The sequence below is a fragment of the Elaeis guineensis genome, chromosome 7, assembly GCF_000442705.2.
Source record: "Elaeis guineensis isolate ETL-2024a chromosome 7, EG11, whole genome shotgun sequence".
NCBI lineage: Eukaryota > Viridiplantae > Streptophyta > Magnoliopsida > Arecales > Arecaceae > Elaeis > Elaeis guineensis.
In genome coordinates, this window is record NC_025999.2 from 15,165,795 (window position 1) to 15,180,895 (window position 15,101).

At 36.9% G+C, this 15,101-nt stretch overlaps 3 pseudogenes; all 3 read right to left on the minus strand.

Annotated features, from left to right (window-relative positions):
* The window catches only part of LOC140859288 (flotillin-like protein 4), a 30,239-nt pseudogene extending 20,517 nt beyond the window's left edge, over positions 1 to 9,722 (minus strand).
* Positions 9,723 to 11,084: 1,362 nt separating this feature from the next.
* On the minus strand, positions 11,085 to 13,440 carry LOC105032500 (flotillin-like protein 1; annotated as a pseudogene).
* Positions 13,441 to 14,009: 569 nt separating this feature from the next.
* On the minus strand, positions 14,010 to 14,543 carry LOC140859289 (flotillin-like protein 3; annotated as a pseudogene).
* Between the last annotated feature and the right edge of the window lie 558 nt (positions 14,544 to 15,101).

Sequence of the window (15,101 nt, forward strand, 5' to 3'; positions counted from 1 at the left end):
TGATTAAAGTCCAAATCTTTAGGTTTAATGAATCAATTACTAATTAGGTTATGGTTTTTCTTTGTGCAGATATGGCCACTTCCCTATCGCTCCGATCATTGTTGGACAATGAAAATTTGGTGGGGACCCAACTTCGATAGCTGATACCGAAAGTTGACGATCGTTTTGGAGCATGAACGGATTCTATATGTAATAACAGATCCTGCACCTGAGGAGCCAGCTGCCAATGCACGTGGAATAGTCAGAGACACTTATCAGAAGTGGCTCAGTGATCAGACCACGGTGCGCTGCATCATGCTGGCTGCCATGAGCAACGAGTTCAGTTGCAGATTTAAGATAGCTCAGCCAAAGGACATGCTTCAAGTGTTGGAGGATGCCTTTGGCACACCCGATGATGTAGAGAGGCACAAGACTAGTTGTGCCATCTTCAACGCCAAAATACGGATGGTGCCTCTGTCACTGATCATGTATTGTACATGATCGAGCTGATGGAGTATTTGAGCAGCTCGACTTTCCCTTGCATAAGCAGCTTGGGAAAGATGCAATACTGAACTCGCTGCCCAAGTCTTATCTCCCATTCCTCACTCATTATAGAATGACAAAGCCTGAAGTAAACTACCACGGGTTACTGGGGTTGCTTCAGAACTTTGAGAAGGATCACCAACTCCAAAAGGAGTCGGTGAACTTAGTGGGAGGTTCGTCTTCTGGTTCTCGACCCTTAAAGAAATGAAAGAAAAATAAGAAGAAAAAAGTGAAGAAGGTGCAAGTTCAGGCTGGGACATCAGTGTAGGGCCAGACCAGAAAGATCAAGCCCGATAAGAGTCAAACTGAATACTTCTTTTACAAGAAGTGAGGGCACTGGAAGAGGAACTGTCCTCAGTATGTTGCTTTCCTAGAGCCGAACAGGCAGAGAAAGAAGCAAGCTATTGCTGGGCAAAGTATTTATATGATAACTCCTTGTAATTTCTCTATTTGTGATATAACTGACTGGGTATTGGATACCGATAGCCCTTACCATATTTGCAATTCATTGCAGGGGTTGCAGGTCAGTAGAAAATTCGAACAAGATGAGAGATTCCTGAACGTTGGAGATGGAAGACCAGTTCCAGTTCTAGCATTAGGAATCTTGAAACTTGTATTTGAGTCCCATACCGTTGTTCATAATGATTGTCATTTCTATCCTAGTTTCTTTTTAAATATTATTTCTGTAGGCCTTCTAGCCAAAAATGATTATGAAATTTTAATAAAGAAATAAGTTTGTAATATCATTATGAATGGTGTTACTATTTTTTGTAGACATTTAAATAATGGTGTGTATATATTATCACAATCTGTTAACGTAGTCTATTCTACTGGTAAGCACCCTAGATTAGATAGTACATCAGATATCTACTTATGGCACTATAGGCTAGGTCATATAAACAAGAACAGGATAAATAGGTTGACCCAAGAGGAAATCTTTGAAGTCAGTGATTGTGAATCACTTCCAACCTATGAGTCCTGTCTTCTTAGTAAAATGACCAAGTCATCTTTTATTGAAAAAGATGAGAGAGCTACTGAGCTCTTGGGCCTAGTACATACTGATGTATGCGGGCCCATGAGCACAAGTGCTAGAGGTGGATATTTCTACTTCATCACTTTCATGGATGATCTATCCAGATATGAATATGTCTATCTGATGAAACATAAGTCGGATTCATTTGAAATGTTCAAATGATTCTGAAGTGAAGTAGAAAAATAAACTGAGAAGAGTATTAAAACTCTTCGATTTGATCGAGGAGAGGAATACCTTTCTGGTGAGTTTTTCACATATCTAGGAGAGAATGGGATTCTCTCCCAATAGACTCCTTCAGGAATACCACAGCATAATGGTGTGTCTGAAAGGAGAAATCAGACTTTGTTAGATATGGTCCGATCCATGATGGGTTTTGCTAGCTTAACGATATCCTTCTGGGGATATACACTCGAATCAACCTGTTATCTGTTAAATAGGGTTCCAAGTAAGTCTGTAATTAAGACTCCATATGAGATATGGATAGGGCGTAAGCCAGCACTTTCACACCTTAGGGTCTGGAGGTGCCCGGCCTATGTCAAACGATTAGTTACAGATAAACTTAGACCTAGGTCTGACAAATGTACATTCATAGGGTACCCCAAAAAGATCAAAGGATATTTTTTCTATCATGTTGATGAACAAAAGGTGTTCATCAGCCTTAAGGCAATCTTTTTAGAAAAGGAGTTCCTTAGTGAAGAAACCATTGCCTTTAAGGTTGAACCTGATGAAGTTCAACAGGTAGAAGGACCGACACCAATAGCTGAACCTGAGTCGGATTTGATTAGATCAGATCTGAAGCCCAATGTATCTACTCCATTAAGGTGATCCGATAGAGTACCATGTCAGTCGGACAGATACTATGGTTTTTTGGTTCGAGATGGTGATCCCATCGAACTCGATGAGAATGATGAGGATTCGATCACCTATATGGATGCAATGTAGAGATCTAATTTTGAGAAATGACTTAAAGCCATGAAATCCAAAATGGAGTTCATGAAGGTCAACGATGTATGGATATTGGTTGACCCGCCTGAAGGGGTTAAACCCATTGGGTGTAAATGGATCTTCAAAAGGAAGAGGGGCATAGATGGAAAGATGGAGACCTATAAAGCCCATCTGGTTGCCAAGGGGTATCATCAACATTATGGTATTGACTATAATGAGACGTTCTCTCCTATGGCAATGCTCAAATCCATTCAAATAATGCTTGCAATAGCTGCCCATCTAGATTATGAGATCTGGCAAATGGATGTAAAGATAGCTTTCCTAAATGGAGAGATGACCAAAGAGATGTATATGATACAATCTGAGGGGTTTACATCTACAGATGAGTCCAAGGTGTGCAAGCTTTAGAGATCCATTTATGGATTGAAGTAAGCTTCTTAGAGTTGGAACATGTGTTTTGATAAGGTGATCAAAATATATGGCTTCGTTAAGAATGGAAAAGAGCCCTGCATCTATAAATGTGCAAATGGTCCAGTTGTGGTATTCCTTGTCTTGTACGTGGATGTATTCTCTTAATCAAGAATGACATCCCTGCACTATAGGGAATAAAAGTTTGGTTGTCATCACAGTTCTCTATAAAAGACTTGGGTGAAGCATCCTACATCCTAGAGATGAAGATCTATAGGGATAGATCTAAAAGGATGCTTAGGTTATCCCAGTCTACGTACATAGACACTGTACTGAAGAGGTTCAGCATGGAGAATTTCAAGAAGGACTATCTACCGATAGGCCATGGAATTTCTCTCTCTAAGAAAGATTGTCCGACAACTCCTGAAGAGAGAGAGCATATGAGTAGAGTCCCATATGCTTCGATCGTGGGATCTATCATGTACGCTATGATATGTACAAGGCCAGATATGGCATACTCACTAGAAGTAGTGAGTAGATACTAATCTGATCCTGAAGAAAATCACTGGAAGGTGGTTAAAGCCATTCTTAAGTATTTGAGAAATACTAAGGACCAATAGTTGATTTATGACGAGTTAGATCTGAAATTTATGGGGTTCACAGACTCCAGCTTTCAATCTGACCATGATGACAGTAGAAGCATGTCGGGTTATATCTTTACTCTGAATGGTGGAGCCATCTACTGGAAGAGTTCCAAGCAGCATACTGTGGCAAACTTTATTTGTGAGGCAGAGTACATCGCAGCATCGGATGCCACGAAGGAAGCTGTGTGGCTGAGAAAATTCATCACCGAGCTTGGAGTAGCACCCTCCATCGATGATCCAGTCCTGCTCTACTACGACAGCACTGGTGCCATTGCTCAGGCGAAGGAATCTAAAGCACACTAGTGGACGAAGCACATTTTGCACCGCTTCCACCTAATTTGGGAGATTATGGATCGAGGTGACATCAACCTTCAGAAGATCGACGGAAAGGAGAACCTAGCAGACTCTTTCACTAAAGCCCTGGTGATAAAGGAGTTTGATAACCACAAGTCGAAGATGAGTATTAGATACTATGCCGAGTGGCTTTAGGACAAGTGGGAGTTGTTGGAAAATATGTCTCAAAAGCCAAACGTCAACCTGTTGACGGTTGAGCAACCTTGTATTGTAATTGATTTGTTAATAAATAAAATATATTTTTGGTATTTTTATCATAAGTTTTCATCTTCTAATGAACTCGGTTGTTGTGATGAAGTCTTTAGGACTATTTAGGTTCGATAAAGAGAGGATTTATCGATTAGTCCTTAAAACTGTTCACGACCAAATGATAGGTTGTTAATAAAGATGATAGCTTCTATCGAGCATAGGTCACTGTAGGCCATATGGGTTGGTTGTCTTCTTAACCAAAGAGTTTGGAGACACTGGTATGGCATACAGGTGAGATATAAGGATACATCATCATTGAACATGACCAACTCTAGAGCATTCTGCTGTCAAGAATGTCTCAGATGGGATATATGTATAAGTGTCCCTTAGACCTGAGATCGCCTTAGTGACTTGCAAGCAACTCACTGTGCTTTGGTACTGGACTAATTGAATTTCTAATTTAGTGATGGAAGACTTCTGGGCACAGTCAAGTACTTGTGAAGTCGGAGTGTGATCAAGATGGGATTGACCACTCCAAGAGTTGGAGAAGAATGAGTCGTTGTATTTCAATTTAGCAAAATCTTGGCCAGGATAATCTATGAGATGGATTTGATATTTTGAAATACAATGTGGACAACCTAATCAGAGCTGACAATTGAACTCTGAGGTGTCCTATGAGTATTTTGGTCAAGGGGATGAATTATATGGAAACTATATCTGCATGGATTCTAAGGATGTTGTTCTACAAATTTGACCTATCCGACCATCGGGTATCATTGCTAGATGGTCACTTTGATTGGTATAAAAATTTATTCTTATACTACCAGCTTAGGTTCGGATCTATGAGGTCACACACATTAGAGTTTTTGATCTGATCAGATGGTTGATCAACGATTAAGAATCATTCTAGGGTTAAACGATCAATACAATTGATATTTAACCTAGTGCAAGTGTTGTAGGAGGATCGATTAGCAATTCGATTGCTAATTGGCTTAATTTCATTAAGTCAATGGGCTGAGATTAAGTCTAATTGAATATGATTTAATTAGATTTGGTTTGGGCTTGATTGAATCAAATCCAATTGGTTTATTGGATAAGCCAAGTATAAAGAAAAACTAGTCCTAGTTCAATTAGGACTTGGGTCAACCTAATTTTTAATTCGATTAAAAAATTAAATCAAATTTAAATCTAATTTAATTTGATTAAATTAAATTTTTAATTAGGTTAAGACCTATTTTAATTAGGTTGATTTGATTTTGGTTTGATTTGGTTTGAGAAACCAAATTTGAACAAGTCATAGATTGAATCCTAGTAAGACTAGGATTCCACCTTGCACCACCTTAGCCCCCCACGCCCACTCTCTCTTATTTTGTGTGACAAAACCTTCTCTCCCATGCCTTCACGCATGCCCAAAGCTTTTCTCTCTTTCTCTCTTACATGAAATGTGGTTGTGGACCAAGTCAAAGTAGGAATTTGTTTGGATTTTAAATTCTATGAGATAGAATTTTAGAAACCAAAACTCTTTCCTTATGGTACTGATTTTATCTAGATTTTTTTTGAGATTTTTGTGACTTTTATGGCACATATTATGCATCCTTTTCTGGTGGTCCATGGCAGAAAAAGAAGGAAGGGGCACCCAAGAGTTGGGCACCCCTTGTCTTGCCCTATTTGGATTTTCTTTGACTAGGTATTTGACCTAGACAAGGATTCTTCATATCTCATTATTTAAGATGAATTTTATCTTGATATTTTCATGGATTATAGAGCATTGAGATTCATTTGGGGCATGTGAAAATCAAAGAGAAAGAGTGTAGGGGTGTGAAGATATAATAGACACAAAACTATGTGTCTGGGTTAGAATAAAGAGAAGAAGAAGAGGGTCTTCTTCTAGGGTTGCTGTGTTCACCTCTTCCCTTCCTCCATCTTTGAGTTTTCTAAGAGTGTCTCATATCTAAAACTTCTTTTTCTATTTTTCATTTTTGGAAGAGTCCAAATCAAGAAGAAGGAGGCATCTGATCGACCATCGAAGAAGGATCAGCACAGTACTAGCATGCTGTGCTGATTTCCTAGACCAGGACTTCTGATCGTGATTCGTAGGCTCGTGTAGATGACTCCTAGAGGCCAGAAGTGTGTGTAGCTCGCAACATCATCCTCAAGCTCGGATCAGCAAAGTTAGAACGTCTAACTTGCAAGGTAATAGATCTGATCTATTATATTTTGCATATATTAGATGTAGCATAGAAACATGTTGATATGATCAACATGTAATTCTTGCTCTTTATATTTTAATTTTTGATTTAATACCATGTAATAATCATATAATAGGATCTTAGATCTAAAAATTTTCTGATTTTATAAGATAAATTTTAATTTATTTTAATCTTCCGCTGTCTGATCTTGAAAAAGTTTCAAGATCTAACCCTGAAACCCTAGATCTGGTTCCTTCAGTCGGGGGGTGGGATGGGGTCGGGGGTGGGATGGGACCGGGGAGGGGGCGACCGACGGTGACAGTGATGGGCTGGTGGGAAGCTGGTCAGCCGACAGAGAGGGGATTGGGGATGAAACGTGGGTGGGATGGGGTCGAGGGGCGGGATGGGGCCTGGGGGGATGGGGCCGGGGAGGGGGTCGACCGACGAGGAGGGTTTGGGGGCGAAACATAGGCGGGATGGGGTCGGGGGGGGGCATGGGGTCGGGGCCGGGGAGGGGGTCGGTCAGTGGAGATGGGGTCGGGGAGGGGGCGGCAGCAGGGAGGGTTGGGTGACGGTGGGGAGGGAGGAAGGGAAGAGAGAAACGAGGGAGAAAAAAGAAAAAGAAAAAAAGGAAAAAAAAGAAGAAAGAAAAAAAAAAGAAAAAAAGAAAAAAAGGTGAAAAAAACTAAAAAAATAAAAAACTAAAATATTAATAATAGTATTTAATTATTTGATTAATAAAAATAAAATCTGGATCAGGATCTGAATTGGATCGAGATCGAGATTCGGATCGAGATCTCGATTCGGATTAAGATCCAGATTGGGATTTGATCAGAATTTGAGTTGGCATCCGAGTCGCGTGGAGTTGGAGAGGGCAGTGGTGCCATAAGGGGTGGCTCACGAGGGGTGTGTGATGGTGTTGGCGCCACGGGAGCGGGGGTCATGGGGGTCGAGTTCGGGTGGCGCGGGGTGTGTGACGACATCGGCACATTGGGAGCGGAGATCGTGGGGGTCGAGTCTGGGTGGTGCGGGGTGTGTGACGGTGCCAGCATCATGGGAGCGAGGGTCGTGAGGGCCAAGTCCGAGCAGTGCTAGGTGTGTGACAGCGTCGGTGCCGTGGGAGCGGGGGCCGTGGGAGGCTGAGTCTGGAGCTTGTTTAGAAGAAAAAATATTTAGAAAAAAATATTTTTAGGTAAAAAATATGTAAAAAAATATTTATTATTTTTAGGTAAAAAATATTTAAAAAAAAATAAAAAACCATCGAGTCCTCAAGAATAGATTTCGTTGTTATTATTTTATGTCAATATTATTTGGCTTTCTCAACTGCTTATAGTTTATTTTATATTTATTGCATAAAATTTTTAGTGTTATTGCTGAAATTTATAATTTTTTTTATTCCGCTAGCACAATGCACATTACTGTTGCTTATTATAATTTAATTATTTTATGTGTTGTTTTGTTTGCTTTTGCTTATTATAATTAAATATAAAAAGTATTTCTATTTTAGAGAAAATTTTATTGAAATTTTTGATGAAAAATTTTAATACAGAGTTATTCTTTTTTGATAAATTAGAAATTTATCTTCGAATGTATGTTCATAGATGGCAGTTAAATTGTATTGAGCCATAGATTTTCGTTCAAGAATGGATCTTGATCGAGATCGACTTTTAGATGTCCCATAATTGGGCTTTCTGGAAATGTATTAATCTTATTATTGGATGTTCCGGATCCTAACTCAGATCCTGATCAGATCCTGATCTGGATCCCAATCCGAATCGAGATCTCAATCTAGATCTCAACCTCGATCCAATTTGGATCATGATCTAAATTTTATTTTTATATTCATTTATATTCATTTATATATAAAAAATTATAGGTATGACACTAGGAGACAGACGACGACGTTCGCATTCACAGTCTACCCCGGAGGCTGAGGCACCTTCACCGATTTTCACTACCGCATTAGCTCCATCGTTAGAAGGTCCTGCACTGGCAGGTCCCAGTGAGACGGGTTCGAATGAGGCAAGTCCGAATGGTATTATTATATTTTTTATATAATGATATTTGATTTTTTTATTTAAATAGCTATCATACTAATGATTGATTTATTGTTGTTTCAGGCCAGTCTCCATTAGTAGTGAGGTGAGGGTGAGGTCCATCGAAGAACCTTGCTTTAGAGCATTGGAGACGTGAGTATCTGGGACAGTGTCTTCATATCGAGATACCTTCTGGCTATACCAGGCCCATTAGGAGATGGTGCGAGCAGTGGAAGATCAAGCTGGGCATCATATGCCCCCGTGATGCTTTTCAATTGACGCATATTGTACCATATCAGAGAGAGATTTTTTGCACCCAATTACAGATAAAATAAATTATATTATGAATATTTAATTAGCATGATATTCTTCTAATATTTGTTATTGACAGGATGTTTTTGATATTATTGATTTTGAGAAGGATCATGTGCGGCGAGCCGTGGATGTTTATTTATCTTTGTGATTCAAGGACTATCACCACCAAATCCATCAGTATTGGTACCATGTGATGCAAGATCATGGGATGGAGGCAGCATAGCAGTGGCCCTATGACAGCATCACTATGGATGATTGGACTGTCATATGCCGACATTACGAGGATCCGACATATTAGGTTACACATCCAAACTTCTTTTTTTTTTAGAGTTTAATGGTTGAATTATTTATTCTTAAATTTAGTTTGTTACCTACTAATTTGACTGCTAACTGTATAGAGAAGATGTGTCCAGAACGTCATGAATCAGGCTAAGACAGATCGTACCGCATTGTGAGGGTTCGAGATTGTTCGCTCGTCATATGGAGCAGATGGTAAGTAATTTTTAATTAGTATATAATTTTTTAACTATTTAAAAAAATTTAATTAATTATTTTAAATTACAGAGAGATGCTAAGAGTGGCGAGCTTCCTGGTAGGATCGATATCTACCAACAGACCTACCAACGACGATCAGAGGAGTGGACGACAGGGAGCCAAGAGTTCTTTATAAGTTTTTTTAATTATTTTTTATTCATAATTTGATTTTCAGTATAAAATTAAAATAGCTATAACTTTAATTTTCAGAACCGTATGATAGACATTAGATCCCAATCTACCCCTAAGGGCTCGACCGAACCCATAGATGATAAGATCTGTGATTAGGTGCTTGGTATGAGACCCTATTATGTTAGGGGTCTAGGGCATGGGATCACTGCTTCCTCATCCTCACGCTCATTTAGGGCTAACATCTATGCTGCCCGTGATGCTCGACTGGCGGAGGTACAGAGGTAGGCTGAGTAGCGAGCTGATGAGTTGACTGCACGCGTCGATGAGTACTAGCACCTCCAAATCCAGATGATGGAGTAGATGTCACAGATGGAGCAGATGATGTAGCTGATGAGGTAGTAGCAAGCCAGTCCGAGCTCATTCGAGCACTCTCCTTCCCCAGCCCATTCTGCTTCTACAGATGCTGACACTTGACGACTTATTTGTGTAGCTTTTTTATTTTTATTTTAGATCACTTATAATTTTAATTTAATATAATAAAATAATAAAATTTATTTATTAGTTTATTGTATAAATTTTTTATTTTTAATTTATAAAAATATTATAAATATAAATTAAATATATATATTCATAAATTATTTTTCAAAAAATATCTATAAATTATTGGTGATGAAATTATTTTTGATGAAATATTGGTCACAAAAAAAATATTAGTGATGAAAAATTGATCATAAATAATTTTTTTAATAAATTTAAAAATATTAAAATTTTATATTAAATTAATAGTGACGAAAATATACATCAAAATTTGAAATATTTGGGTCGTAAAATATACATCGCTAATATTATTTTAAATTTAATTTTTATAAAAATTTTTAATTAAATTAATAGCGATAAAAATATTTCATTGAAACTAACTGTATTTACAATGAAAAGTTTATTTTGCTAATATTTTTTAAATTTAATTTTTATAAAAAATTTTAATTAAATTAATAGTGATAAAAATATTTTCATCATAAATAATCATATTTATGATAAAAAAATTATATCGCTAATTTTTTTTTAAATTTGATTTTTATAAAAATTTTTATTTAAATTAATAATGATGAAAAAATTTTTATTGCTAGTAATTTAATATTTATTAGTGATAAAAATTTTTGTTGAAAATTTCTATACTAGCGATGAAAAGTTTACATCGCTAATACTTTTTTAAATTTATTTTTATAAAAATTTTTAATTAAATTAATAGTGATGAATAAAATTCATCATAAATAATTTATTTTGTTGCAAATTATATTTTTTTATGACTAAAACTTTTTGTTGTAAATAGTTTTCAAAAAAAATAATTTTTTTAACGATGAAAATTTTTCATCGTTAATATTTTTGATTGACGATAAAAAAAATTTTTCATCATAAAAGATTATCAACGACGGCATTATTGGTGACTAAATATTAGCGATGAAATTTTCGTCGCTAATAACTATTAGTGATGAAAATTGGCTATTAGTGACAAATTTTTTTCATCGCTAATATCCTGTTTTGTTGTAGTGATCTAGTCTTGGCTTTTATAATAATGCAGTAATGTAGATGACTTTTGCAAGTCTACCATAAACTATTAAATAGAAATTAATGTTGTTTCAAGCATACAACAAACCAAGAATAAGCTTAAGAACAAAAAAAGTAGTTCTACCAACTATACTCTTTGAGAAATGAAAAAGCAAGTCCTATCAACCTTCAATCTATGTATTTCTTTCTATCATAAGTTCCTAAGTTAGTTGTCAGATTAGTTGGTGAGCTGGCCCATCCATGGTGGTGGTAGCATTCCTGTTTGCTCTTAAACTATCTCGAATAGAGATGGTAGCATGCGGTACACTTCGGCCACCTCCTGCTCTGGCCCCTATCAGTGGTCTCACCATCATTTGTCCAAACACTAATCTTTGGCTAGAGTCCCCTTCGCAGCCTTAGCATTGATCCTTAGATATTGTCGTAAGTCCCACTACTGATCAGGAGATAGTCTTTCAGAGCAGCATAATTTCATTCGAGGGATTCGAGGAGCTTGCGAAGGTAAAATCATTGGGCCTCTACGAGGGCAAGCATCCCCTCAGTCTCCTTTTTCTTTGCATACAACTCTCCATTAGCTTGTTGCTGGCATGCAAAAAATTCTACTTCAGCTATGGTCTGACGTCCCTCTACTTCCTTCTCTTTCCTATAGAGTGAAGCTTTAGCAATCTTCTGCTTCTTAATTATACAGCTCCCAATTGGCTACTTGAATCTATAATTAAAAATATTTGGTAATTCAAAAAATATGTTTTAATAGTCTATATCTTCGGAAACTTATCCTCTCTTTTGCTCAAATAGCAAGGGTAATGAAGGAAGCCTGAAGGCAAATAAGCCACAACATTCAACAAAATTTCTTGATGTGTGGGACTTGAATTGAACGTAGATCCCACATCAAGAAGGGAAGAGCTAGGTGTGGCGTGGAAGTAAATCTAAATCAATATTCTCGCTGATTCATGTAATGAAAGAAAGATTAATCAATCAATATACAAATTGCATTGCATTTTTTTGAAAATGTCCTATCAAATCTGAAACTAACTTCTAGAGTAGAAGCTATCACTTATGTTTAATGGTTAATTAACTACATAAATAACAAGACAACATGACTACAACCTTCTTCTGCTCTTCCAAATGAAAGCTAGTTAGGATTAGTTAATTAAATAACAAGATACCATGACCAAAACTTCTTCTTCTCTTCCAAATGAAAAGCTAGTTAGTTAATATTAGTGAGTCAATATGCAAATTGTATGGCATTGTTTGAAAGTATACTGACATGTGTGAAACTTATATAGCAAAAGCTATCACTTATTTTTAATGGTTTATTCAAATAACATGACCACATGACAAAAAATTGTTCTTGCTCTTCTAGGTAATGGATTTCCTGTGAAAGCTAGTTACAATAACCAGTCATAAAAATATTGAATCTTATCTTGAAAGACATATCGCAGGAGACCTTTGAAAATATGTTTAACTCATGGAAAAAAGTCTAATTTAGAAAAGAAATATAATCAGGGATTAACAATTCTTTTGAAATTCTATGATAACAATATATTTTTTTATATGTTCCCGGCAAAAGGTCTTAGCCACTTAAGTAAAACATGTTATGGAGGGATTAAGCTAGGAAACTTGAGATAACTTTGTTACAAAAGCATATCTATTTACTAAATAAACCAATTCTCCGACATAACCAAGGGAGGATAACTTTCTACACTAATAAAGTCTGTTGAGAGTAGCTACGGAAAGTCATCTTTATACATTGAGAATCTGTATATTTCTTTTGCTTTTGTGAGTCAATTTGCTCGAAGAAGCAAAATGATGCTTATAATTACTTGAAATAGTAAAGCAAGTATAAACAAACAAATTCTCTTCCTATACAAGCGCTGCCTAAGTTTCCTAGATAATTATGTATCCCCTAAAAAACTCAATCCATTTCCTTGATGTCACATTCCCACTTTTTCTACGAACTGATGGGATAGAAAACATAGTTAAAAATTTGTAAATCACAAATCCTAATCATTTAGTGCCCGCTTAAACAAAATTACCTCCAGTGGTGAAGGCCCATGAAAATTAGGCTTTGGTTTGTTGCATTAATAGCTGAACTTAGATTAGAATCCAATCTAAAATTTAAAGAACCATGATTGATTTAAAATAGACGTAAGACTAACTAGGATATATGGATAGAAGCCAGAGTTTCAGTTTTTGGGGGGATAGTAATTGAGAAATTGGAAAAGATATAAGAAATTAGGGTGACAAAAAGATTTAGGATGTTCTACTTAAAAATATATTGAAGCAAAGAAAAAATTATTAAAATGATCTTTTTTGGTATTTAAAAAAGTTTATAGCAGACTAAAGAATTAATGATAAGACCTTTACAATAACATCTATCATTGACTTGAATAGAAAATGAATTTATAAGGCTGCTTCTTAAAAGATATCATGACAAACTTTACTACCTTCATGAACAATAAGACCTCTAAATAATAAAGTATAATTCTTGTAACTTGAGAACAATTCAAAGAATCATTCATCTAAGGATCATAGACTGATGGAGAGAATATGCAGCAAAGGTTTACTACCTTCATCTCATAATCGACGGTTTTAAGAGCCTTAAGACCGAGATGAGCTCATAACATTGCGCATCTGTTGAGCGGAAATATTCAAAACTCCACCATCGTCGGAGTTTCTGATCCCAAAATATTAAAGAAGGCACATTTGGGAAGAACTGTTCTGCTGATTCAGTTGATAAAATTGGGCATTTCAAATTTTGCTGGTTATTGCGTATCAGTTTTAAACTGAATAACTCCAAACACTCAATATTTTCTCTATGATGAGACCTGAAGATTGTATCTTGGAATCCAAACCTGAACATATATTAAGATTTTTGAGGGTTGAATTAAAATTTATTGTTGAAGGTCTAAAGGAAAAAAAAATTTAAAATTATTTTTTATATAATATAGAGTGTTTGGAATTGTTCAGATTAAAGTTGACACACAATAACATGCAAAATTTAAAATGTCTGATCTTACCAACTGAATCAGCAAAATGATTCTCCCTAGATGTACCTTCTTTGATATTTTGGGATCAAAAATGCCGGTGATGGTGGAGTTTTGAATATTTCCGCTCAAGAGATCGGCAATGTTATGAGCTCGGATCACGGGGTTGTCTTCATAAGGCTCTTAAGACCGGCGATGCTTTGGTCTCCACTTCTGGCCAGATAGCTGAAGAACTCATGCCGGCTCACGTCGACGAGCTGCTCCACGTTAGCGTTATAGATTAAAAGGCCGAACTAATTCAGCTCCATCCGGACCTTCTCAAACTCTTCTTGTTTGAAGGACTTGTCCCCCTGGAGATCTCCTCCATGGTCACGGGTCTCACCTTCCTAGACAAGGTCGTTGACGTGGTTGGAGAGCTGGTCATGGGTGGAGATGAGCCAGGTGTATCTTATGAGGCTCTCGTGGTCGTCGACATGAGGGCCGATGGTGAACACAGCGGGGACGATGGAGGGGAGCTTCTTGGCGCTCACCGCCTGCACCTCGAACCTGTAGTTCATTGGCGAGACGTCAACGACGGTGCACGACCGGCCCAGGAGGATCCATGCCTTCTTCTCTAGCTTTATATCGGTGATCCCAGCGCCGGTGATGGCCAGCTACCGCGACGCACTCGCAACCTTGTACCACAAAACCATTCTTTTTTTTTTCCTCTCTTTCGCACAAAGGTTTGCGTGAGGAGAAAAAGAAGGCTATGAGAAGATGGATGGGTTGGAGGGCAGATTAATATAGAGAAGCTGAGAGTAATCCGGTCTCTAACTCCGAGTCCTAGACAAGGAAGAAGACACTCGTTCATCAAATTCCCAGCCCAACCCGGAAAAGGAAGGGCTATTTTTTATGGGAAGATAATTAATAGCCTTGTTATCTCATTGGAGTGATTAACTCCGAAAAATAAGTGGTTAAAGAAACTAAACTGTTATTTCATTTTATTTTTTTGGTAAAGTTTAAAAGATACTGATTTGGTGGCCTATAGAACATTTTCTGTACTTTGAAATCGATGTTGATTAGACTAGAGTTGTGCTATGGCCAAAAGCAATCTTATTCAAAGCAGCCTAATGGAACAAAAAATCATTTGGAAATTTATTGGAACAAATTTGGCACATTTCTCTTAACATTAATTTTAAAAAATTAATAAAATTAATAATTTTTTTATCATCAAAGTTGCTAGTTTTGTAATACACACACACACACACACA